Source organism: Podarcis pityusensis (genome assembly GCF_964106645.2).
Source record: "Podarcis pityusensis genome assembly, chromosome: 14".
NCBI classification, from domain to species: Eukaryota; Metazoa; Chordata; class Lepidosauria; order Squamata; family Lacertidae; genus Podarcis; species Podarcis pityusensis.
This window is the reverse complement of record NC_138039.1, coordinates 4,558,944-4,583,814: the sequence shown is the minus strand read 5'-3', so window position 1 is coordinate 4,583,814 and position 24,871 is coordinate 4,558,944. Positions and strand designations below refer to the sequence as shown.

Genomic DNA, 24,871 nt, shown 5'->3' with positions numbered 1-24,871 from the left:
TTTTAATTTTCATTTTGGCAGGACTGGCCCTATCATTGGGCGGTGTGAGGCAGCTACCTTGGGCGGCCGATTTCGGTGATCATAAATGGGCAACAGATCGCTATTTAATGTATTGCTATAGAGTTTTTGCCCCAAGGGATTGCTGCTTGCAGGATTTCCTGCCTCAGAACAATTCACCCTGCCTTGGGTTGAATCAGGGCAGCGTGGAGTGCCATTTGCTCATCGGCCTCAGGCAGCAAAATATTTTGAACTGTCCCTGGGGAATAAGCAAGCGTATGTGCCACGCCGTCTGGCCTGAACCTGCTAAGCGAGCCTTCTCTCCCTCAGATGCACTGGGGGATGTGTGTCCCTTTCCCAGGGTCAAAATAAGATTCAGTTGCCGGTCTGATTGGCTTTTGTCACCATCTCGTCCTTTGCCTCGGGCAGCAAAATGTGTTGAGCCAGTTCATGTGTAAGCTGCAGGGAGCAGGGCTGAGAAAAAGAGGGAGCTGACTTGTTCAAGTCCCTGATAGCTTAAAAGAGAAGATGTTACGAAGATACGCCTTTGCCACTTCTGAAACTGTGCAACCTCATCCCCTCTAAGACTCAGGTTTGGGGCAGATAGTTCTCTGGTATTGTACAGCATAGTAGAGGGAGGGGGGAAGGTATCTTTGGCCTCCTTCCCCATTCATACGACTGGGCAGCCTCCAGCAATGATAGTCATACCTCATGTTGTGTTAGGTTCATGTTGCATCTTTTCAGCTTGCGAACGTGGCAAACCCAGAAGTGTATACTTCCGGGTTTTGCCGCGTGTGTGCAGAAGCGTCCTGCGCGCTTCGCACATGCGCAGAAGCACTCTATCACACCACGTGGGTGCGCAGAAGCGGCGCTCTAATTGTGGACTTTCTGGGGTGCAAACGGTACCCCAGAACGGATTGAGTCCATAACTAGAGGTACCACTGTATCTGGCTTGTGGAGAATAAGGCTACGTACACACCAGATACTTTAAACCCATCTATTCCCCCCCACCAAAGAACCACAGAATTGTAGAGTTGGAAGGGACCCTGGGGGTCATCTAGTCCAACCCCCTGCAATGCAGGAATCTCAGCTAAAGCATCCATGGCACATGGCCATCCAACCTCTGCTTAAAAACCTCCAGGGAAGGAGAGCCCACCACTTCCCGAGGGAGTTTGTTCCACTGTTGAAGGGCTGTTACTGTCAGAAAGCTCTGGAATCGAGATGAGCACCGCAACCCCATAGTTGCGTTTGACGGGCCTTAACTGTCCAGGGGTCTTTTACCTACATTCTTAGCAGGACTGCAAGGCTCCTTCCTATTGCAGTAAATGTGGAGCCCGGAAGAGGAGTGCTGCCCTGCGGCATTTTGTTGCAGATCACACTCGTACTCCTTGGAGCTTTCCTGAGTTGCCCATCACACTTCAGAGCCCTTGGCAGCCCCACACACACACACACACACACACACACACACACACACGGTACCAGAAACGCAGATCTCTGTGTCGCACAGAAGTTCTGCTTGCTATCTGTAAGGAATCGCTGTCCAGGACAGCCTCCTCTTGGCCACAATTCAGCAAAACACTTAAGCTCATGAATCACCACTCCACTGCCACACTATCCATTATTGGATTAATCCCTTTCCCCTTATAAAAGCGAGATTCAGCTTCTCCACCACCAACAGGCAAAATTAATAGATACCTTTCCACCAGTGGATGCAGCTGCCTTTTTTGCTCAACACCAATGCACTTCCTATATCCTAGCTGCTGTTCTGGTTGTTCCAGAAATTACAGGCTACAGGATGTGACGGTATTGCTAGGACCCACTTTTAACCCCACGCAAAATTATTCCCCTTAGAAATTGCAAACAGCGTTGACAGGGTAACAGGATACTGCCAGGACCGCCTTCTAAATACCTTTTAGGGCAGTGGTTTTCAACCAGTGTGTCATGGGGTGCTTTGAAGGATGGGCAGGGTGCTGCGGGCAACACTGCCCCATATTCTTTCCCTCCCTCCTATGATACCCCCTTCTGTATCTGCCTCCCAAAGGCTTGCACAGCTGTTTGTTGCAGCAGCCCTGGCTGCAAGCTCCACAGGTGAATGGTGCCCCAGGGGCTGGCCAGGGGGTGCTTCCCAGGCCCCTGTGGGGCAGTGTGAGGAGGCACCTCTCCTTGGGTCGGGGGGGGGCAGCTCAGAGACCAGGGGCAGCAGCTGTGGCTGCCTGGAGAACTCCCAAAGAGAGGGGACAGGAGAGGAGGCTACTCCCCAAGGGAGAGTGTTCAAAAAATGGTGAGGGGCTGCTGGCTCTGCAGGCAAGGGGTGACACAGCTGGGCTCCTGAGCCCCACAGGGGTGCCGCAAAAAGAATGTAGTTGGTCTAGGGAGCCATGAACTCAAAAAGATTTAAAACCTCTGTTTTAGGGTATTGCCAGGTATAAAGAGTATTGCCTTCACTGGGAAAATAAAGAAAGCAATCATTTCTCCCCCCCCCCAAAAAAAACCAACCCTGGTGGTGTGTAAATAATATGCAGGATCTGAATGTGAATGAGACCAATATTATCATCTATTTATTTATTTCTTGCATTTATATCCCACTTTCTTCTCCAAGGAGCTCAAGGTGGCTCATATGAGTCTCCCGCTTTTCATTTAATCCTTACAACCACCCTGTGAGGTAGGGTAGCCTAAGCAGCAGTGACTGGCCCAAGGTCACCCAGGGAGCTTTGCAGCCGAGTGAGGATTTGAACACTGGTCTTCCCGGTACTAGTCCGGCACTCTAACCACTGCACCACACTGTCTTGGAGGCCAGAGTTTCACTATTAATACAAAAGAATGATCAGAACTTGAGTTCAGCAACACCTGGAGAGTCACAGGCTTGTGTCCCTGTGCTTTAAGCCAGGGATCTCCCAGTAGACCTGCCGCGCTGTGGACACCCAAACACTTCCTTAATCCTGTTTTTGTAATTTTCGGAGGCACACAATTTTGCTCCATAAAAAAAACAGCAAAGGTTGGTGCTTTCAATGTGAACAGTAAATATGCTCTCTTGGTAAAATATACTGCCATTAACCGCTATTGATCCATAAACTTTCCTACAAATTTGTCCCATCCACCCCCCATCACACACTCCCCAACAAGACTGGATTGCATCTTAATTTAAACTTCCTTGCTTTTTTTAAACCCCCACCCAAAACATTCAGCATTTGGCGATATGCTGTCCCATCAGCAAAACCAAGAACAAGACCCAAACCAGGCTGACTGTCCAACTGACGACTCCCAATTGGATTCCCACCCCAAGCCAGATGATCGAGGAGCGAAACCATTTCCCCAGACAGATCCGTTCCTTTTCCTGGGCAGCCGGGCCCATTATGCAAATCCAGTGTGGGGAGAAGTTTAAGAGTCTGGAACTGCCATATATTTCTTTATTTCATTAACATCAGCACGAGTGGGAGAGTTAATGTGACAAAGTGAGCTCATTCCAGTGCTTATCCAAACAGTTCCTTTATAAATTAACAAGATTGGTGATTTCCTTCTAACAAGAGTTCCAGAATGGCTGTATTAGGCAGACAGAGAAGCTTTCAAAGTTAGGTAGCAAAACTAACATCAGTGAAGGGACTGGAGCAACCTGGGAAGCATGGAGATTCAAGCCCCACTGGAAGGAGGCAAGTGAGATGCTGCAGCGAGATGTTGCAGCGCTGAATGTTGCAGTTCAGGGTCCTAGCCACTTCACTCCGTTCCTCCCACCCAGTTTTCTATATCTCCTCTGTCAGCTTTATGAAGCTACTGAGCACACTTAGTCCACATTGGGCTGCTTGTGCATAGTGGCAGGTTTCCTCCCAAAAAATGTTTTGTGTTTCTGCAATATTGTATTTCGGCAGGTTCTCCTGCCTCCCTCCTCCCTGGTGAGGTTTATAAAACAGCAGCACTCAGAGCCCGGACATCAGCAATAGAGGAAATTCTGTCAGGCAGATCTAGCAGGAGACCCAGGCAAAGCTGAAGAGGAAGGCAAAACAAATGGGGTCTGCAGGATCTTGAGTGCCAAGCAGACAGTGCCTGAGTCAGTCAACAAGAAAGAAAACTGGGGAGGTCCAGATTTCTGGAGAGCAGCTGGGAAGCCTTGCAGAGAAGAACTGAATCTGCCTGCTATCGGGCAAATGTTTGTTTATCTTTATGCACTGGATTTGATTTCTTCCCCGCCTCTCAGGGCAAACCCTCCACAAGGAAGCTTAGCATAAGAATATTAAAAGCAACACAGCAATAGAAAACAAGCATGCCATAAAGCAGCATTGGGTGGATGCATTTAGGAGCATATACAGTTGACTTATACCAGCTCGGACCATTGATCCATACAGCTCAATATTGTCAATACTGACGGGCAGCAGCTCCCCAGCACTTCAGCACTCCCAGTCCTATCTGGAGATGGTGGATACTGAACTGGGGACCTTTTGCATGCCAAGTAAGTGCTCAGTAGAAGTTATGGCCCTTCCCTAATATATAGAAGGGCCAGCTGTGAAATCAGTACAAATCTTGGTAGAACCTAAGGGCTTTCTGACCACTGAAAGGCCACAAGAGAAAGGCCCACGTGGACTAATTGTGGGAAGAAATCCCACAACCCTGGAGCCGCCACCAAAAAGGCCCTGATCCCTACCATCCTAATCTACCTTAGTGACAGACCAGAGAAGGGGGAATCTCAGCAGGGCCAACTTGAATTTAAAGCATATTTGGGGCATTTGTCATTGATTTAGACATTTCGGAAATTTCAATGGATATGGAAATTTCCCAAAACATAAGTTAATGATTCTAATGTTGGCATCACTAGATTTTGGCTCAAGTGAAATGGGAGGTTGGATATTTTATTTTTATTTATTGCACTTATATCCCACCTTTTTCTCAGTGAGTTCTAGGTGGTGTACATGGTTCTCCCCTTCCTCATTTAATGCCCACAACAATCCTGCGAGGTAGGTTAGGCTGAGCGGCAATGACTGCCCCAAAGTCACTCCAAGAACTTCATGGCCAAGTGAGGATTCAGATCCCAGTCTCCAAGGTCCAAGTCCAGCATTCTAACCACTGCACCTCACTGCCTCTAATGTATTCCTCTTCTTACATTTCTATCCTGCCTTTCTTCCATTAACAGAGCCCAAGGCAACATCCCGGTGATTGGTTCCCAGTCAGCCTTCCAGGTATTCAGCCAGCTTAGTCTCATTTGCCTTCAGACCATAAGGACCTAAGAGGCTGCTGGATCAGGCCAATGGCCCACCTAGCCTAGCATCCTGTTCCCACAGTGGTCAACCAGAGAGGACTGTGGGAAACATGAGCCCAAAAGCAACTCTCCCCTCCTTTGGCTTTCAGCAACTGATATTCAGAAGCATTGCTTCTCCAACTATGGAAGCAGAGCTGGTAGCCATCAATCGCCTTCTCCTTCTCCACGAAGTTGTCCAATCCTATTTTAAAGCCATCCAACTTGGTGGCCATCACTGCCTCCTGGGGGAATGAGTTCCACAGTTTAACTATTCACTGTGTGAATAAGTACTTTCCCTCGAAAAGATCAAGGGCATTTCTCAGAAATGATCTGCACGTCTCCAGACAAATATTATTACATAATATCTGCTCAATGCTCTTTCCACTGGCTTCCCAAGTGGGCTTTTGTCTCGCTGAATTTTTAGAAGAGGATTACTTGAGCAGCTCCTCAGTGCCGACAATCCACTGGATTTATCCCAAAGCCAATCAACACAAAGAATGATTGATCCTGACTTGGAGGTGTCAACCTATCAGCGAGCCGCCCGCCTCTGCTTTCAAAGAGTTTCAACATTTTAATTACCTCCGCCGTGATGCGGTTGCGCCTGATTTCAAGGCTGGCTGTGTCTAACTTTAGCTTCCAGCCATTAAATCATTGTTCTTTCCAAAGTTCAGAAGACTGATGAGCTGTCAGGACCCACCAGGCTCAAATTCGGGGGGGGGGGGGAGGGTTGAATTAAAAAAAAAAATACCCCGAGCCAGTGATGTTATGGTTTCAGAGAACAAAGAGCTGTCCGTGGAGCCAGAGTATCTCAAAACTAAACAGCACTTGCTCTTCCCATTAAATTCTGCTTTCTTCTTGCAGTAGATTGACATTCCCAGAAGACAGGGCAGAGTTCTCCTCCTTGGGTGACCTCTGAGAGCCCTTAGACCTTCTCTAGAAGTCTTATGTTAGAGCTATTCCTTCATCTTAGCTGTATGGCTCCTGCATTCTGAACAAGGCAGACTCGTTTTGCTTTTGTTCCCGCTTGGTGAGCAGATCCACTAAATTCTGGCCCAAGGTCACCCCATGGGCTTCATGATGGCCACAATGAATATTGCTCTACATCCATGGCTGGAGGCAGCGATGCTTTTGAATACCAGTTGGTGGAAACCAAGGGAGAGCAAGGTTCTCTTATATTCAAGTCCTGTTTGCTGGTTTCCCATCTGGTTGGCTACTATGGGAACAGAATGCTGGACTAGATGGGCCTGATCCACCACGCTCTTCTTATGTTTAGGGCTGAGTGGAGAGTAAAGCCCTGGTCTCCCAAGTTCTGGCCCAACACGTTAACTCAGGATTAGCCTTCTTGGAGCTCTCCGTTGTTGGACTCCCGACCCGTTTCAGCCCCTGTCAGAACGCTCAGTGATCCAGGATGATGGGAGTTGTAGTTCATCAGTGTCTGGAGGGCATTACGTTGGCTATGCCTGCTCTAACCGCTGGCCACACTGGTCTTGAAATCACACATGGCTCAACTTTGGAGCACCAGCTCTTGACTTGATTTCTCGCACACAGACATACAGCTGCAGAAACCTTATGACGTCTCTGCCTGCTGTTCCTTGATTAAGGAGAGGAACTTGACAGATGGGCAATTCTAAAGAGATCATTGCAATGAATGAGGTGCTTCTGCAAGGCCCTGTCTAACAGTAAATCCTGCAAACAGAACAGATCTATAGGAGGGCTGGGGAATCTTTTTTAGTGGGACACATTTCCTGGCCTTCCGGAGGAGAGGGCTCATATTCTTGCTCATCCACATGTCTTCATTCATAACCTTGTACATCCCAATACAGTGGTACCTTGGTTCTCAAATGCCTTAGTTCTCAAATGCCAAAAACCCAGAAGTAAGTGTTTCGGTTTTTGATTGTTTTTCGGAAGCCTAACATCCGATGTGGCTGTCAGCTATTGTTTCTGGGGCGCCTGCACCAATCAGAAGCTGCACCTTGGTTTTCAAACATTTCGGGAGTCAAACGGACTTCCAGAATTGATTAAGTTTGGCGCTTTTGTTTTTGCTATTTATTTTGCGTTTTTGTTTTTGAGGCTTTTTCGGTTAATTTGTTTTTGTGACTATGTGGAACCCAGTTCAGTTACTGATTAATTGATTGGTTGATTGATTGATTGACTGTGGAAATGGATAAAAGCCCCCCATCCAAACAATGACTATCATCAGTGCAGGTAAGAAAAAATTTAAATTTTAATTTTTGTCATCTACAATACTGTTTTATTTATTTTATAGTACAGTACATTGATTACTGCTTTCGTTTTATGGATCAATGGTCTCATTAGATAGTAAAATTCATGTTAAATTGCTGTTTTAGGGGTTGTTTTTAAAAGTCTAGAACGGATTCATCCGTTTTTCATTACTTTCTATGGGAAAGTGTGCCTTCGGCTTTGGAACGCTTTGGTTTTGGAAAGGATTTCCAGAACGGATTAAGTTTGATAACCAAGGTATCACTGTACATCCATTTGCACACAGAACACACACATTCCCCCTCTCTCAGACACACACATGCAGAAACTGCAGCAATTAAACAGCACTGGAGCCTTTCGTGAGTCTAATTGCTAGAGGGGGAGTGAAGATCACAGAGGGGCGAAGGTTAATACTGCCTCCTCCACCTGCAATCTCGATGAAGATCAGAACCACCCCCCATCCGCAGCAATTAGAACCAATGAGAGGCTTCTTTCAAGCCTAATTGCTGTGCAGTGGGGCAGCACAGTGGAAACGAAGGGGTCACTCTCCAGCTGTGATGACCCCCCAAGCACAACAATGGAACTCCAAAAAAGGTCTTCCACTGAAGGCAATGGGAGTCTTCCCCCAAGATTTCTTGCTTCAAGTGAGGGAGTTTTCTATGAAACTCCTACACAAAAAGCACCGCACACCAGTGCGAATTGCCCACACGACATTGGAACCTTATCACAGAATTGTTGGAGGGGCTGAGGGTAACTATAACTTTGTAAGTGCTACAAATATTTCAACAAAATCTACCATTTTGTGTAAAATAATAACAATAATTTTGCATTAATAGGGATGTAAAGTCAATTTTGCTTGTGTGACCCTCATTATACAGAACGGAGGACACCTGGCTTGACAGCACTGCGTGCAAAACAGATCTCTGGGTCTTAGTGGACCACAAGATTAACATGTGTCAGCAATGTGATACAGCAGCAAAAAAATGAAAAGGGGAAAAAATCTAATGCTGTTCTAGGCAGCATCAAAAGAAATCCAGATCAGGGGTAGGCAACCTGAGGCCTGGGGGCCAGATGCGGCCCAATTGCCTTCTCAGTCCGGCCCGTGGACAGTCCGGGAATCAGTGTGTTTTTACATGAGTAGAACATGTCCTTTTATTTAAAATGCATCTCTGGGTTATTTGTGGGGCATAGGAATTCGTTCATTATTTTTTTCCAAAATATACTCCAGCCCACCCACATAGTCTGAGGGACGGTGGCCGGCCCACAGCTGAAAAATGTTGCTGACCCCTGGTCCAGATCATAGTACAGTCATACCTCGGGTTACAGATGCTTCAGGCTGTGTTTTTTTGGGTTGCGGACTGCCGAAACCCAGAAGTACCAGAACAGGTTACTTCCGGGTTTCGGCGGTTGCGCATGTGCAGAAGCACCAAATCGCAACCCACGCGTGCGCAGATACGCCGCTGCGGGTTGCGAACGTGCATCCCACACGGATCACGTTCACAACCTGAGCATCCACTGTATTCTGCCTTGGTCAGACCACACCTGGAGTACTGTGTCCAGTTCTAGTCATCACCGTTTAAGAAGGATATTGACAAGCTGGAACATGTATGGAGGAGGGCAACCAAGATGATCAAGGGTCTGGAAACCAAGACTTATGGGGAACGGTTGAAGGAGCTGGCTATGTTTAGCCTGGAAAAGGAGAAACTGAGAAGATATGATAGCCACCTTCAAATATCTCGAGGGCTGTCACGTGGGAAGATGGAGCAAGCTTGTTTTCTGCTGCTCCAGAGGGAAGGATCCGAACCAATGGATTCAAATTACAAGGCAGGCAATTTTGACGAAACATTAGGAAGAACTTTCTGATGGTAAGAGCTCTTTGACAGTGGAACAGACAACCTCAGAAGGTGGAGGACTCTCCTTCATTGCAGGTTCCTAAACAGAGGTCAGATGGCCATATGTCAGGGATTCTTTAGTTGCAATTCCTGCATTGCAGGGGGCTGGACTAGATGACCCCCAGGGTCCCTTCCAACTCTAACACTCTATGAATCTATGATTCTAAGTAACGGTTACAAAACAAGCAATAAATCAATGGGTCACTGTATTGAGTACATTTGGACTTGTGGGTCACTGTAGAGAAAAGTTTGGGAAGCCCTGTCATGCATGAAACATGCCGTTGCTTCCAGAGCTGTGAATACTCTGGGCTTTAAAAACATTAAAATTCAGCAACCTCCATAAATTATACAGATGGCAGTGATTTATTTTCTTTTGCATCATTATTCTTCTCTCCCTCCCTCTCTCTCTGTTTGCATAATTTATTCCAGTTTTGATACTTATGGTGTTTATGGGGAGGGGCGGAGAGCTACGGCAGAAACTGAACCACCACCCCAGAACCCGGAGAGGAGTGTAGGTTAGTGGCAGAGCCCTCACTTGGACGCTGGAGGTCCAGGTTCAATCTCCAGCACTGATCCTCCAAGCAGGGCTGGCCAAGACCTCTGTACGAAATCCCGATGAGCTACTCACACACTGAGCAGCAGTCCTCAGACTTTTCAGACGCTGGGCCCCTTTTAACCCAAACATGCATGTGGCGATGCTTTTCTTAATCTCCTGCCTGATAGCGCTCTTGTTGTGACCCACCTTGGACCAGGCAATACCAAAGGTAGATAGCTAAAAGGTCTAACTTGGGATAATGGATCTGGCTGGGTCTCATAGGGAACGACAGGCTGAAAAACTCCCCCCCCCCCCCACTTCCCCTCCGATCTAATGGATTGGCCAAATTAAACGTCAACATTTAAGCTTTAGCTGGGAATTTAGGGAACGGGTGTTAATGGCTTCCGGAAAGGACTGTTTAACCTTCCAAGTGTTAAAAAAATAAGTGGTGCTCTGGTATAGCCTATTAGAAACAACTCCCCCCCACACACACATTTTAAAAGTTAAAAAAACAAAAAACCCTTGAAGCCAGACAACCGGTCTAGAAGCCATCCATTACTGCTTTTACGCAGGAGCAACAGCTGACATGTATACCCACAGGAAACATTCCATTAAAAGCTATAAGCACTGCACATCCATACAGAATGGCAGTGGGCAGGTGCTGCGCTGCTGGGTGGGATGCCCTGCTATTTTGTGTCCCCCCCCCCAAAAAAAAATCATGTGTAAGAGCTGAGTAAGAAACAGTTCCTGAGCTCGAAATGAATTACTTTTCACAGAAAGCAAGAGTGCGCCGGGCCTTCGCCCAGCTGGTGATTGAGAATCTGTGAACCAAGGTGAGGAGTTAAAGCTTCTAAAACAAAAGTCGGTTCTTGCTAAAAAGAGTGAGTCAGCCTTCCCCCTGCAAGAGGAGGAGGAGAGCACTCTCTTTGGAAATGGACTTCCAGCGGATCTTGGACATTTCGCACCAGTGGTTTTGCATGGAGCAGAAACGCAGGTCTTAAAATAGGCTCCCCAAACACTCTGTGCTCAAATCTCAATGTGCGAGAGGAAAATGGAACACCCATCAGCAGAAGTAGTAGACCTCGGAGTGCCAGGGTCAAAGAGTGGGGCATCCTGCATATGGGCTGCCCTCTGGCTGCCCTCTGTTGCAAGACAGTGCGCTGGGTACGCCTTGGTGTGGTCTCTCTAGCAGGACTGCTGCTTACATTCTGATGATTTCAACATCCTACCAAGCTGTTTGCCTGTCCCCATGACTAGAGAGGCCTAGGCAAATATGTGCATATCTGCTGAACCGGTACAAGTTAAGAATAATCATAGCATTGCAGTTGGAAGGGAACCTGAGGGTCATCTAGTCCAACCCCCTGGCAATGGAAGAATCTCAACTAGAAGAGCCATGACAGATGGCTATCCAACCTCCGATTAAAAACCTCCAAGGATCGAAACTGTGCTGATGCAAGATGCAGTAGACATATATCTAATGTTTATTTTTACACACGTAAATCCCTGCGTTTCACCTTTCCCACTGGAATTTCATAGTACAGTTCTGCTCCTGCCCAAGCTTGTGTGGTTTTCACTATCAGCGAGTGGATTCCCCTGGACTTGATTCAAATGTCTGCTTAGAAAACCAGTAGGTTTTGCTTCAAAGTTGGAAGATAGCTGAGTGGTCTATTTCCTGAGGCCAGATCCAAGTTTAGGAACCACATCCTATTAGGAGCGATGTCATCAGCAGTGCATCAAAATTAAAACCACTTGCTCCAGCCCCCACTCTCTGTGAACCTCCCTGAGGCCACCTCTCCCTTCTCCCAGACTCACCTGAAGACCAGCTGTAGAAGCAAAGCCTCACATCCCTTCGGATTCTGTGACGCCATGGAATGCTATAACACCAGTGCCCCATGCGCAGGGGTCCTGGGAAGCATCGTTCTCCAGGGCTCCTGACTCACAGGAGCCCCGGAGAACTTCATTCACCAGTGCTCAGTGTGCATGGCCCAGTGTTAGCCTAGGAACCCAAGAAATGGCGGGACAAATGACCTTGCTGTCATTATCCTGCCACCGTTTAAGTTTAGAATAAGGGGAGCAATTCTGGGGAGATGGGGGGGACTGGGAAGCAGCAGGAGGGTGGAACAAATACCAATACAGTGGATGCTCGGGTTGCGAACGTGATCCGTGAGGGATGCATGTTCGCAACCCGCAGCATTCGCAACCCGCATCTAGGTGTCTGCACATGCGCGGGTTGCAATTCGGCGCTTCTGCGCATGCACGACCGGCAAAACCCGGAAGTAACCCGTCCTGGTACTTCCAGGTTTCGGCGGTCCGTAACCCAAAAAAACGCAACCTGAAGCGGCTGTAACCCGAGGTATGACTGTACCCCCTAAGTTGTGGAACTCCCTGCCCACAAAGGTGCATCTGCAACCTTCATTGATCCACGAGACGTATATTTTTAAGACCCACCTTATTCTTGTGGTTGTAAGATGCGTTACACTGTTTTTATTATTCTGTTTTAATGTTGTAAACCATAATCATGTAGAATATATGAGCCCAGGCCCAAATCCAGAAGGATCGGAGCTGGTTTCATATTAAAGCGGGGGCATGCCGCGTTCATATTCCAAACTCCCCCAGCTCCAAACTCACCGCATCACAAGTTTCCACGAAGCTTTGTCTTTTCTGACAGCGAGTGTCAGTGCTCTCTGCCTGGCATCAGCTGGGCTGCATCTGCTTATCTTTCGAAAGCAATGGGACCTGGGGAACGAGAAAGCATAACCGGGGGGCGGGGGGGGTTGAAATAAGTAGAGGACAAATTTTACTGGGAAGGTGACTGGAACAAGCCAGTGGCATGCATCTGGGACACGGTTTGGGACAGGGGCAAAGGAGGACAAGGTGCAGGCGACCCCTCTCCTTTCCCCGCCCAAAAAAAACTGGGAAGGTGACCATGTCTGCCAGTAGAAGGATTTGCACAGCTGAGTGTTCCTTTCCTTCCTAGGAAAGGTTGAGGCAACAGGCTTGGTTTTTAGAGGTGCATCAATCACCAGCCTCCTCCTGCAGAGCCAAGAAATGTTCCCAGCTGGTGGCGTCTCAGTGGCCTGTGGGCAGCAAGTTAACATTTGCGCTCCATTTCCCAGTCTAATGCCAATCTCTCTCTCTTTCTCTCTCTCTCTCTCTCTCTCTCTCTCTCTCTCTCTCTCTTTCTCTCTCTCTCTTTAACACCACTCACACAGATAAGGAGTAGGAGGGATCTTACAGAGAGGGGGAAATTTCCCCCATTATTTTTTGTTATGAGCAAACTTCCTGGCACTGTGGTGAAGAGGACATTTGCTTTGCCCCCTGTACAAAACAGTCCTGCCAATCACCTCCTTTTAAACCCCGCAAGGCACCCTTTGCCCAAGCTGGTGCCCCCTCAGATGTTTTGGACTACCCCCCCCCCCTTTGCTTACGCAGCCAGAATGGTGCCATCCATGAACAAAGAGTGATGGGTGTCAGCAGGCTTGGCGAACAACCACCCCTAGGTTTGCAGAAGTACAAAAACCTTGAGAAAACTGCCAAAACAGGTCAACGAAGACTGAGCATGCTCAGTGGGCATAGAATGCTGGCTGACTGTCCAGTGGAGTGGGATGGGGATGGAATGGCATGGCTGGAATCCTAAACAGCAGCGACCCATGCTGCAACATTATGTAGAAAGTAAAAGTAAAGGAAATAAAACATTCACATGTTTGACTTACTCTGGGGACATTTACTCGTATTTTATTCCAGTTGTACTGTTAGGCTTCCTTTAGATCGGGGGGGGGGGGACACACCTCTGGGCTTCCAGATGGGGATGAACTACAACTCCCACCTTCCCTGACCATTGGCCATGCTTGCTGGTGCTGCTGGGAGAGCCTATGGTTCTGCTCTAAGAAGCATGGGAATTGAAGTTCTTAGCGATCTTCGACCTTTTTGTCAAACCTGCATTTCCCAGGGTTCCCTAGGGAGAGGGAATAACAGTGAGACCCATTTAAAACTGTAGTGTATTGATGCTGCCCCTCTCATCAGATTCGGTTCCCCTGAACTTTATCCAATAAGGCAGAAAAAGCTGGATCAGCAGCGCCCCTTGTGGTGGTGAAGGCTCACTACAGCAAATGCGTGTACCTGTGCATGCTTCAGTGTGGAATATGGATGAGGTTCGTTTTCTTGATCAAGGCTGTATTTCCCAAACTTGGCTGGTCTCCAGCTCCCATCACCCCGACTCTGGCATTGCTGGGATCTGTCGTAGCCCACCAAATCTGCAGCCTGCCAGGAAAGCATGAGACCTCAGCCACTGTCAATCAAAATAGACAGGACTAGACAGATGGACTACTACTGCTAGGTCAGGAGCATCCCAGACCCCAAGATTTCAGGGCCCAAACCTGATAGCCGGGGGGAGGGAGGCTGGGGAGGGCCCCATTGATCTCACAGGATCTGGGTCCCAGTGATGTCCTTAAGCATGACTGAATCTTGGAGATGGAGGTTAATTGGGAAAGGAAAGGAGGGCAGACCCGCCCCCTCCCCAAAAGATTCTATGCAATAATTTGCAGTCAGCTCCTCCTGGGTTGACACTTGCAAGCTGCACACGTGTGTGTGTGTGTGTGTGTGTGTGTGTGTGTGTGTGTGTGTATAGACACTCTCTCCCACCGGGAGATTCAAGCCCTCCCTCTGCTGCGTGGAGCAGGCCAGGCAAATCTGGAGACTTGGAGATGTGGCAAAATTATGTGTTGTTTTACCACCCTGGTTCCAGCAAGTGGGAGGGCAGCCTTCACCTCAGAGGCCAAGGGGCCTTCTTAAGAGCAAGTCTGCTGCAGCTTCTCTCCTCCTTTCAGGGGAAGACTAAGTCTGTTACACACTGACAATACCAGTGGCTTAAGCCCAATAATCCCTCCTTTACTTGACTTTGGGCTATTTTGAGCAGGAGATTAAAAGTGATTATCTACATCACCTGAGATGTTGCCTTTTTTCTTCCTTTCTCCCTCCCTCTCCCTCCTCTGGCCAGCAGCTTGCCTGTGCTGGGTTTTCCTGCTCCCTGCAGATGAAGGAAACCTCTGTGCCTCTTTCCTCTCCTGGGTCTTCCCCCAAAGCCCCTGCCCCTGTTTCCTGTTGCTGCGCATGGGGAAAGAGCCCCAGATCAGGCTGGATCAAAGCAGCTGGCTGCCCACAGCACAACGTGGCCTTTGAGTCCTCCGTTTATAAAACGGACTGCTAGCAAGGACTGGGAACGCAGGGAGGTTTTTGCCCAGCAATCGCTGAGGCTGGATGATCTCTCTCTCTCTGAAAAGGCCCTTGAGAGCGCCCTGGTTTCAAAGCGAAGAGGGCAAGCCAGGGAGACAGCTGTCGCTTGCCCTCTTGTAGGCTTCTTTTGAGGAATCTGGCAAGCCACTGTGGGAACAAAATGCAGGACAAGATGGACATTGGGTCTCATCTCTTACAGGACTTCTCTACCTTTTGGTTCTGCCACATGATTTTGTGTGCATGTGAGAAACATCCTGAAGAGGATGGAGCATGCTTAGGGGCTACTGAATGCTGACTAGCTAGTAGATTGGAATAGAGGGTCTGGAATGGTGAACATCACCACTCCGCACTGCAACATTTTGTTGCAGATTTCATGTTTATTGCATATCTCATCTCCCCCCCCCCCATTTACCAGGGACAGTCCCGATTTTTTTTGCAGCCTGCCCCTCGTGAACTGCTATCAATTTTTGTGTCCCTCTTGGGGATTCTTTGTTCAGATGCTGGTATGAATGGCTCAAGGAGTTGTCGTTCTGCTTTCCACTACAGGCCAAGGTCTTGAATGGAGAGCCGAATGGGGAGTTGTGCTGCAACTGCAGAGGCCTCCTTTTTGCTGTGGATAACATCCTGCAGCACAACACAGAGTGGTTCTTTTTGGCACCTATCTTTAACCAAACACCAGCCACACCCACACCAAACATTTAAAGCTCTTATGGTGACACTTTAAACAGACACGGCTTCCCCTCTAACCCAAAATAATTATTCTGGGAGCTGTAGTTCATTAGGGGTGCTGAGAGTCATTAGGAGATTCCCCAGAGCTTCTGGATTAGGCGGCATTCCTATCCCAGCAAAACTTTTGTTGGTCTTCTGCAATACAGGGGCAACTACAGTCCCATTCAGAAGGGATACGGGTGGCGCTGTGGGTTAAACCACAGAGCCTAGGGCTTGCCGATCAGAAGGTCAGGGTTTGAATCCCCGTGACGGGGTGAGCTCCCATTGCTTGGTCCCTGCTCCTGCTAACCTAGCAGTTCAAAAGCACGTCAAAGTGCGAGTAGATAAATAGGTACCACTCTGGCGGGAAGGTAAACGGCATTTCCGTGCGCTGCTCTGGTTCGCCAGAAGCGGTTTAGTCATGCTGGCCACATGACCCGGAAGCTGCACGCCAGCTCCCTCGGCCAATAAAGCAAGATGAGCGCCGCAACCCCAGAGTCGTCCGCGACTGGACCTAATGGTTAGAGGTCCCTTTACCTTTTTACAGTCCCATTCACACAATACAGTTAAAGTACCATGAGAACACTTTGAACAGTCACGGCCTCCCCCATGGAATTCTGGCAGCTGGAGTTTGTTAAGGATCCCGATTCTTCAAAAAAGAAGAAGATTTTATTGGATTTTTACAATTTTATATTCAATCAAACAACAAAATATAACATTTGTCATATAAAAGAGAAAAAAAAACCTCCCCGTGACTTCCCTTAACTTCCCCTTCTGGTTCTTTAAATATTTACTACTTCTGCTTAATTATTATCTTATTTTTATAATCTTATACGTTAATACTCTTATTTTCTTATCAGTTTTATACCAAATTTTCCTTCATGATTACATCTTGCAGTCAATTTCATTCCATGTTGTCCTTACTTAACCGTTGATCTTATTTTATTACTTGTGTTTATTCACACCCTACTCGTGAGTCCATATCTTTACAGTATTTCTGTAAATACAACATAAAGGGTTCCCAGTCTTTTTAAAATTCTTCATTATCATTGTCTCTAATTCTTTCTGTCCGTTTCACCATTTCTGCATATTCCATAAGCTTGACTTGCCATTCTGCATTTGTTGGAGTGGATTAACAATCAATCCCGCTTCCCAGGGAAGTCTGAGAATATAGTGCATTCTTGTATGATACGATTTTTTTATGTACACTTTCCCCCAGTTTATGCGTTTTTCTACGCATTGCTTGGCAAGAAAACTGCATTACATATTTAAAAAGATAGCAGTGTTTCAGCCTGCAAACTGACTCAGAATTTTGGGGTCTCCCTTTTAAACATGAACTGGATTGAATTCCTCCCCCCCCCAACCTTTTCACTCCTCGCCTCTTCTCCCGAGGGACCTCCAGCCAACCTGGATGCCCTGCTTAAGGGCACGGCAATCTTAGCAATGAGATTAGGAGTGCTCCAAGCATGTCCCCATTATTATTGCTGGAGGGTTGACGCATTGCCACCCCTTGGAAATGGACTTTATCGGGTGCAGCAGGTTTAATGGCAGGTTACAAGCTAACTGGCATTTCACATGCCCGTGTTTTCATGCACAAGAGGTTTCTATCGAAAGAAAACCCATGCACATCCCTCCCCCCCCCAAAGAAACTTGGAACGGTAGCTTCCCCCTCGCAGAGCCACAATTCCCAGCACCCTAAGCAAGCTATAGTTCCCAAAATTCTTGTGGGGAAGTCACATGCTTTAAATGTGGGTTAAATCTCTGGTGTGGATCTGCCAACATACGGAGGAAACAGCTGAATCCTAGAGAGTAACTCTGCTAGCATCTCAGCAACCACATGGGAATGGGCACCCACATGTGGCAAAAATGGGGACAGAGAGAGCCCGTAGGACCCCTCCATGAATATGGGGGGGCAGAACTCTAGGACTGCGTCTCCTTTTGCAAGGGGGGGCCGGTTTCAGCTCTTCTGTAACAAGCCTGCAAAAATTTCCTCTTTGTCTCAGCCATGAAATGTGCAGGATTCCTGCTGCCCCTCCCTCGACACATGGTCACCTTGACCCAGCGGTGGTGTTGTTCCCCCTGCCCTAAATTGGAGGCAAGATTTGTTCTTCTACTTGAGATGTTTTTCATTTAGAGGGGCTAGGAGTCAGAATGACCTGTCTTCAACCGAGGCCAGCCCCCTATGGTTTCAGAGCAAGGAAATATTCCAACTAAGCTCCCTGTGTGGAAGGAGGGAAGTCCAGTCCAGCGAGTTGCACAGAGAAGCACCGGAAAGCCTCCTCTAAGGGCAATCCTGCTGCTCTACCTTTGCGCTGCAAGTGACTGGATGAGCCAGTTACGCTCTACTGCAGAGCAGCATCCAAAACACCTGCCTGCAAGTGTAGGTTCGTTGGCCAGAGATAAGAGCAGAGCATCATCCAGAGACACAGGGAGCACACTCAGCATTGACCTCATGCCAGTTTTGAGCTCTTTCTGCATATTCCAGCAGTTAGACATACCAAAGTCTTGTGCCTGGCATATGTGAATAACTGTCTTTGATGAGGACCGGACTAAACTTTTGGAAGTTCAGCCTCAACATGTTTGTGTTAAAATGTTCTCTTCTCTTTTGCATTTTAGCTGGGGGGGGGGGGCTGTGAATTTCAAGTGCAAGTGGGTTGAAACTTGCTAGAGGTCTCTTTGGCTGGAAGCCACCATCTTTCTCCCAAAATGCATCTTGACACCGGGCAGCTGCCACCAAAATAAAGGTGGCCTCGTCTGCAGCAAACCTTTTAACCCAACACACTTCTTGCTCAGTGGCATTTCTGGCGGTGATGGCAGCCTCCAGTCTAACATAGTTACAATGGAGGTCTGGTAAACGTCTCTCAAAAAATATTCTGCACCCAGTAATGAAAATGGTCCCCAGCTTTCATGGCCTACAAGTGGGGCCAGCCAATTGGGGGGGCAGGAGTGCCAACTTGGCTCCATGACCATGAGTGCCCAGGGCCATGGGTGCCTTGCAGTGTGCATGGCCCTGGCACTAACATTTGTGGGTGTCTCTGGTCCCTGCTTAGGGAATTTTGTGGGTGCTCAGGCACCCAGGCCCCAGGGAATTGGCACCTATGGGGGTATTGTTGCTTAGCTTTAAGTTTCCCCACACCAATGCATAACTCAAAGACATTTTGGGTTGTAATTCCATATCACTAACCTGGGAGAAGTCCCCGTTGGACTCTCTGGGGCTTGTAAGTGGGGACGGCTAGAAGTGTCTCGCTCCATTCCTCATTTTTCCAATCTTAATTTGGTTCATCTTATTTCCACATGTTTGCAATTGTCTACAAGAAAATTGACCTGCATTTTCATGCACATAGCTCCCCAAATAGGTATTGTTCTACATAGCTTGGCTTAGTACACACATTTTGGCAAGCATTTTACCCCTAGGTAAAAGTAAAGGTAAAGAACCCCTGCTGGATGGTTAAGTCCAGTCAAAGGTGACTGTGGGGTTGCAGCGCTCATCTCGCTTTCAGGCCAAGGGAGCCAGTGTTTGTCCACAGACAGCTTTCCGGGTCATGTGACCAGCAGGACTAAACCGCTTCTGGCGCAACGGAACACCGTGACGGAAACCAGAGTGCACGGAAACACCGTTTACCTTCCCGCCACAGCGGTACCTATTTATTTACTTGCTCTGGCGTGCTTTTGAACTGCTAGGTTGGCAGGAGCTGGGACAGAGCAACGGGAGCTCACCCCGTCGCGGGGATTCGAATGTGGGACGCAAGTGGCGCTGTGGTCTAAATCACTGAGCCTCTTGGGCTTGCCGATCAGGAGGTCAGCAGTTCAAATTTACCCCTAACAGAATTGCATGTTATTTTCACTAATCTGCATACATGAGTGTGCATTTTTTGCTAACTGCCCATTTTTTGATGGGCCGACTGCGCCACAGATCTCAAAGGGGACCTGCATTTCTGCTCCATGCATTGCTTCGAGAAGTGTCGGTGTGGTAAGTCCCCATTAAAATGCTACCTGGAATGGACATCTCCCCGATTCGTATCTGTGAGCAGACACGTATGGGGCTTGCGTTGTTAGTGTTGCTTCCAAAGAGGAAGAGGCAAGCGCAAACCTCAAAGGGGAATCTCGCTCAGAAAGCTAAAAGGGTTTTGTCAGAGCAGACTTGCTCCGAGACAGCAGCGCACCCTCTTGCATACGTTCGACACACCACGGTTCTCATTTCAAATGCCACTAGGTTAGATTTAGACTCCATCTGCCACGCTGGAAATTAATGGCAATCATTAAGGAGCAGCAGCAACAACAACAAAAGGGGGCGCGAGGAGAAAGCTGGCGAAGTGGGCCTTGAGGTAAAAGCAACAACAACACGCAGCCATCTCTGCCAGCGAAAAAATTAAAACTATTTAGACATACAGCGCCATTTATTACTGCAGAGTTCTCCTTCCACCTGGGGTTTAAATCTCATTACAGTTTGCCCAAAACAGATGTTACCCTTTTAGCAGTAGGTTATTAACGATAAAACTCAATTCCTCCAGAGAGAATCCGTGTCAGGAGTTTGGTTGGAGATGGCTTTTCTTTTTGCAAAGTGTGGACCGGCCTTTGCCAAAATGGTGCCCTCCAGATGTTTGCGGCTGCTCTGGCAATTGCAGGCTCTCGGTCAGTTCAAATAGGGAGAGGCGATCCTTGAGGTATTGGGGGCCTGAGCCAAATAAAAACATCCCTGACATAAAGAGTTGGGGGCTGCAAGACCCCCTCCCCAAATTTCAAAAGAACTCTATGGAGGCCTGCCATTGGTGGCGGCTCATTCGTGCCAGGCATAAGCTAAATAAATGCCATCAATAAAGTCTGGCCCAAAAGAGATGGTAGAACCGAGGGTGTTTGCTGTGACTTGTTTGCAAAGCATTTTGAGGATAAAATTGCTTGCATCCACCAGGACCTTGACTCCACTGCTACAGCAGCTGAGTCTCAAGAGGTGCCCAGAGCACTGTCTAGTCCTGTTATGTTGGACAAGTTTCAGTTAAGTTAGGCTTAAGGATGTGGACAAGGTGTTGGACCCTTGTTCCTTTTGGTTGAAAAAAAACTAGCAGAACAGGTAGCTGGGCCAGGGAGGTGAGGAATGCCTCCTTGGGAGAAAGGATGGTCTCTGCCTGCTTGAAGAAGGCAGGTTGTTCAATGGGGCAAGGTGGTTTGAGTATATGACATCGATCTTGGCCGCACTGACTGCCAACTAGTTTCCAGGCCCAATTCAACGTGCTGCTTTTGACCTATAAAGCCTTAAACAGCTCAGGACCATAATACGTCAAGGACTGCCTCTCTACATATGAACCAACCTGGACCTTGCAATCATCATCTGAGGCCCTTTGTCATATGCGTCTGCTGCAAGAGGTCCGGAGGGTAGTGACATTTTCTGGGGCGGTTCCCCATTTGTGGAATGCTCTCCCCAGAGCTGCTCGCCTGGTGCCTTCATTGCATCTCTTTAGCTGCCAAGCAAAAATGTTCTTCTTCAACCGGGCCTTTGGGCGATTAACGTTCTGTGTCCTTCTAAATGTGTTTGTGGGCGGGGGGTGAATGGTTTGTTTTTGCTCTTGTTTTTATTGAGTATTTTGCGTTCTCATTTTGCATTTTTATGTAGTGAACCGCCCTGTGGTCTTCGGATGAAGGGCGGCGTACAAATTTAATAAATAATAAAATACAGTGGTACCTCTGGTTGCAAACGGGATCCGTTCCGGAGGCCCGTTTGCAACATGAAAAGAGCGCAACCCACAGTGGCGCGTCTGCACATGCGCGGGTTGCAATTCGGCGCTTCTGTGCATGCACGTGACGCCATTTTGCGCTTCTGTGCATGCGCAAGCGGTGAAACCCGGAACTAACCCTTTCCGGTACTTCCGGGTCGCCACAAGACATAACATGAAGCAGACGTAACATGAGGTGTGACTGTAATTGTATGCATATCAAGCATGTTTAATGTAAAAGCAGAAGCTCACAATGACTCACATTGCCTACCTTGATCAGAATGGGGAAAGTGTCGCAGGGCATGAACGAGTCTCCTGTGGCATTCCATCTCGCTCGGATTCTGATATTTCAAAAGGCCGAAGTTGAGGCGGAGGGAGCCAGCAGGGGGGATCACCCAGGGAGCTAATGATCCTTTGCCTCTTAAGCAGATGCTACGTGTAATTATCCTCAGTGGCCTTCAGCTAGGCTACCTGTGGGTTGTGATCCTGTTAGATCTTTATGAGCTAAGCGGCACAAGATGGCACACATCAGTAGAGATCAGAGCAGCGGGAAGCTTCGTTCAGATGAGAGCAACGACAAGCACACTCATGAGAGGCATAAATGTAGCACGGCTCCTTTGACAAGACTAGCCCTGTCTTGGGTGAGAAGGCTGGACTGGGGCAGGCATAGCCCTGGGCTAGTGGCATCAGGCACCTGCTAAGGTGGTACCTCCAGCAGGTGAGACACTGCCACGCTTTGGTGCATCCTAGCTGCTCCTCTTGTTGCTGCCGCCAACACACACAAGGGCATAAAAAAGTAGGCAATATATAATCTGACTACAAAGGAGTCTAGGAGGTGTGATGACTGTATGACCAAAGGGGAAATGAGCATCTCTTCTAGTGAGAGCAAACGGTTTGTCAAACTTCCATGTGCAGCAATTGTCTATCTGAGGTCAGGTTTTGAATTGGATTTATTTGGTCACAGGATCATTAAAAGACTGCATTTCCATAAGATCAGCCAAGACCTTCTGGAGTCCCCACCCACCCACCTTGAGGCTTTTTGCCACTCACCCCTCTTCTTGGTTCTGTGCAAACCCCTTTCAATGAGTGTTGATGTGTAAATTTGCTCCTGAGTAGACTTCAATAAGATTCCTTTCAGGGAAAAAATGTTTGATTACTCATTTTAGGAAATGATAATTTTGTAGTCCATTTTCGGTTCCATGTAGGGTGAAGAAATGCTTTTTGTGAGTCTGAAGTAGAAAATCCCCTTCAATCCAATGCAGCCGAGCTGAGCAGAGATTGCCTCTGGCAGGAAGAATGCTCACACCTCCCTGACTTTCCTGTGCGTAGATCATGTATGGTCTGTAAAATGACTCAACCTTAGCTATTTAAACACATTCAAGGTTCTGAAGGGACCATAGAATCAAAAGAGTTGGAAGCGACCCAAGGATCATCTAGTCCAACTGATTCTCTTCCTCAGCTACTCATCCCTCCCTCTGTCCCTCCAGAATTTCTTTCTCACACAGTTGCAAACCCACAGGGGATCCTATCTTCTGCTTCACTGGGGACAGCCACACAGCCTCTCCAGATTTTCCAACTCTCCCTGCATCTCGTTCTAAATGAGCCTTCTTCCCCTTTCCCCACGAAGCTGAAGGACTGAGCTGGCAGATGCCATTCACTCTTTCCGTCATGCTGGGAGACTGGGTAATGGCGCCCCTCTGGAGGCTTTGCCCGGGGCAGAATCCCTGGCTAGATCCCACCCCCACCCCACAGCTATCGCTCTGGCTTGGACTGCATCCACACCGCACATCTAAATTATGTGAAAAGTACAGAACTTCCCCCCAAAAGGCTGGGAACTGTAGTTTACTACCCCACAGAACCTTAACAAGCCAAAGCTCCCAGGATTCCTTTGGGGGAAGTCATGTGCTTTAAATATATGGTGTGGACACAGCCTTGGGCTCTGGCCTAGGTTTGCATCACCCTTTGATGCCTCCTGGCCACTTTGCACCTCACTTTCCCCACACCCCAGATCTAGAAACTTCTTTGGTATATCTGGAGAGCTTTTTATGCTTTCCCTGCCCGCCATTTCTCTCTCAACATCCTCCCTGCTTTTGCTGAGTTCCCCTCATTTAATGAACAACAGCTAGGAGAGGGGGAGAGAGATAGAGAGAGAGAGAGAGAGAGAGAGAGGAATGCTAGAAGTTGGCTGCGGTTGTCTTATATTACCTCACTCTACAAAACACGGAGAGTTTGTGGATCACAGTGCATCCCGATCCCAATCTACCTTCTGCGTGCCCCCCTCTCTGAGCACCCAACCCGGTAAGAGGAACTAAGCAACTGCAAATTAATTGAGGTTTGGAATCAAAGGCCCCCTCATTATCCAACTCTGCTGCAATTCAAACCAAGTTCGCCATGCAAGTGTGTGGAGGCTGATCTGGGAATATGCACAAGGGCGAGAGAGGGAGAGAAAATGAACCCAGACAGCAGCCTGGGCCTGAGAGCCTCCTTCCCACACCTGACGTATACGAAATGGACATCCAGCCATTTAGCGGAGGCTTCACCATTAATAAATGTTTGCTATACCATCTTAGAGATGTCTCCTCTGATTATTTTACACATAATGAATAGCTCTGGCTCATTCTAACATTTGGTGCCTGCAAGCCAAATAATAAAAATAAAAGCGCCCCCACCTCTCCCATCTCTTTGCATGATTAAACATTTATCATTTGTAATGGATCGCGGCCTGCTATGTCATTACTCTCTTTTGGTAACAAGCAGCTCCTTCATTTATTGATAAACTGACCTGGGCAACAGGGAAAGAGGATCCTGAAAAGGAGCTGACAAAGAGGGAGGCAGGTGATGGACTTGGGTGCAGGTAGAGGGGGAGGCACAAATGTCTAGGTAGGAAGATAAATGGAAGCAGATGAAAGCCAACTTTACATCTGTCTGTAACACAGAGAGCCAGCTCAACCCCACAAACACAGCTCTTTCAGATCGCTGAAATCCTAGTGGGTTACACTGAACTACGAAATGAAAGCTTTGCCCGTGATTCTTGGCCTTAGAGGACAGGTGGTCTGGAGTGAATAACCAATTATGTGCAGATCAACAGAGAAAGGGGACTTCCTGCATTAACGCTGGAGATGGAGGGCCAAACTAGGTGTGGTGTGATTGATATAATTTTGGGCTTGGTGATTGTTGTTTCCAATAGGAGCTGGATTGGGAGTGTTACATGGGGCAAGGGAAGAGGGCTATAAAACTCCCATCGACATCAATGGGCCCTTTCTTCTCATTGAGAAGAGCTGACATGTGGGCCTTGGACTAGATCAAAACTGTGTTTGGGGACAAAGGGCTACCAGCCCCCACTCAGCCTCACACC

General features: G+C 48.0%; 1 protein-coding gene and 2 long non-coding RNA genes across 9 annotated transcripts in view; 2 read left to right on the top strand and 1 right to left on the bottom strand.

Annotated features, from left to right (window-relative positions):
* Positions 1–24,871, top strand: part of LOC308463145 — a 795,191-nt gene that overhangs the window by 248,780 nt on the left and 521,540 nt on the right. The gene's annotated exons all lie outside the window — the stretch shown is intronic.
* The window catches only part of ELFN1 (extracellular leucine rich repeat and fibronectin type III domain containing 1), a 247,742-nt gene that overhangs the window by 219,094 nt on the left and 3,777 nt on the right, over positions 1–24,871 (top strand). The gene's annotated exons all lie outside the window — the stretch shown is intronic.
* Positions 2,760–24,844, bottom strand: LOC308463130. 2 transcript variants are annotated; one of them, XR_013979462.1, is made up of 5 exons: positions 24,299–24,844; positions 21,788–22,647; positions 13,988–14,128; positions 12,497–12,604; positions 2,760–3,975 (listed from the first exon to the last, which is right to left on the bottom strand). It is a non-coding gene; the product is annotated as an uncharacterized lncRNA (long non-coding RNA). The 2 variants fall into 2 exon arrangements; XR_013979463.1 differs by lacking the exon at positions 24,299–24,844 and having other exon boundaries at positions 21,788–23,369.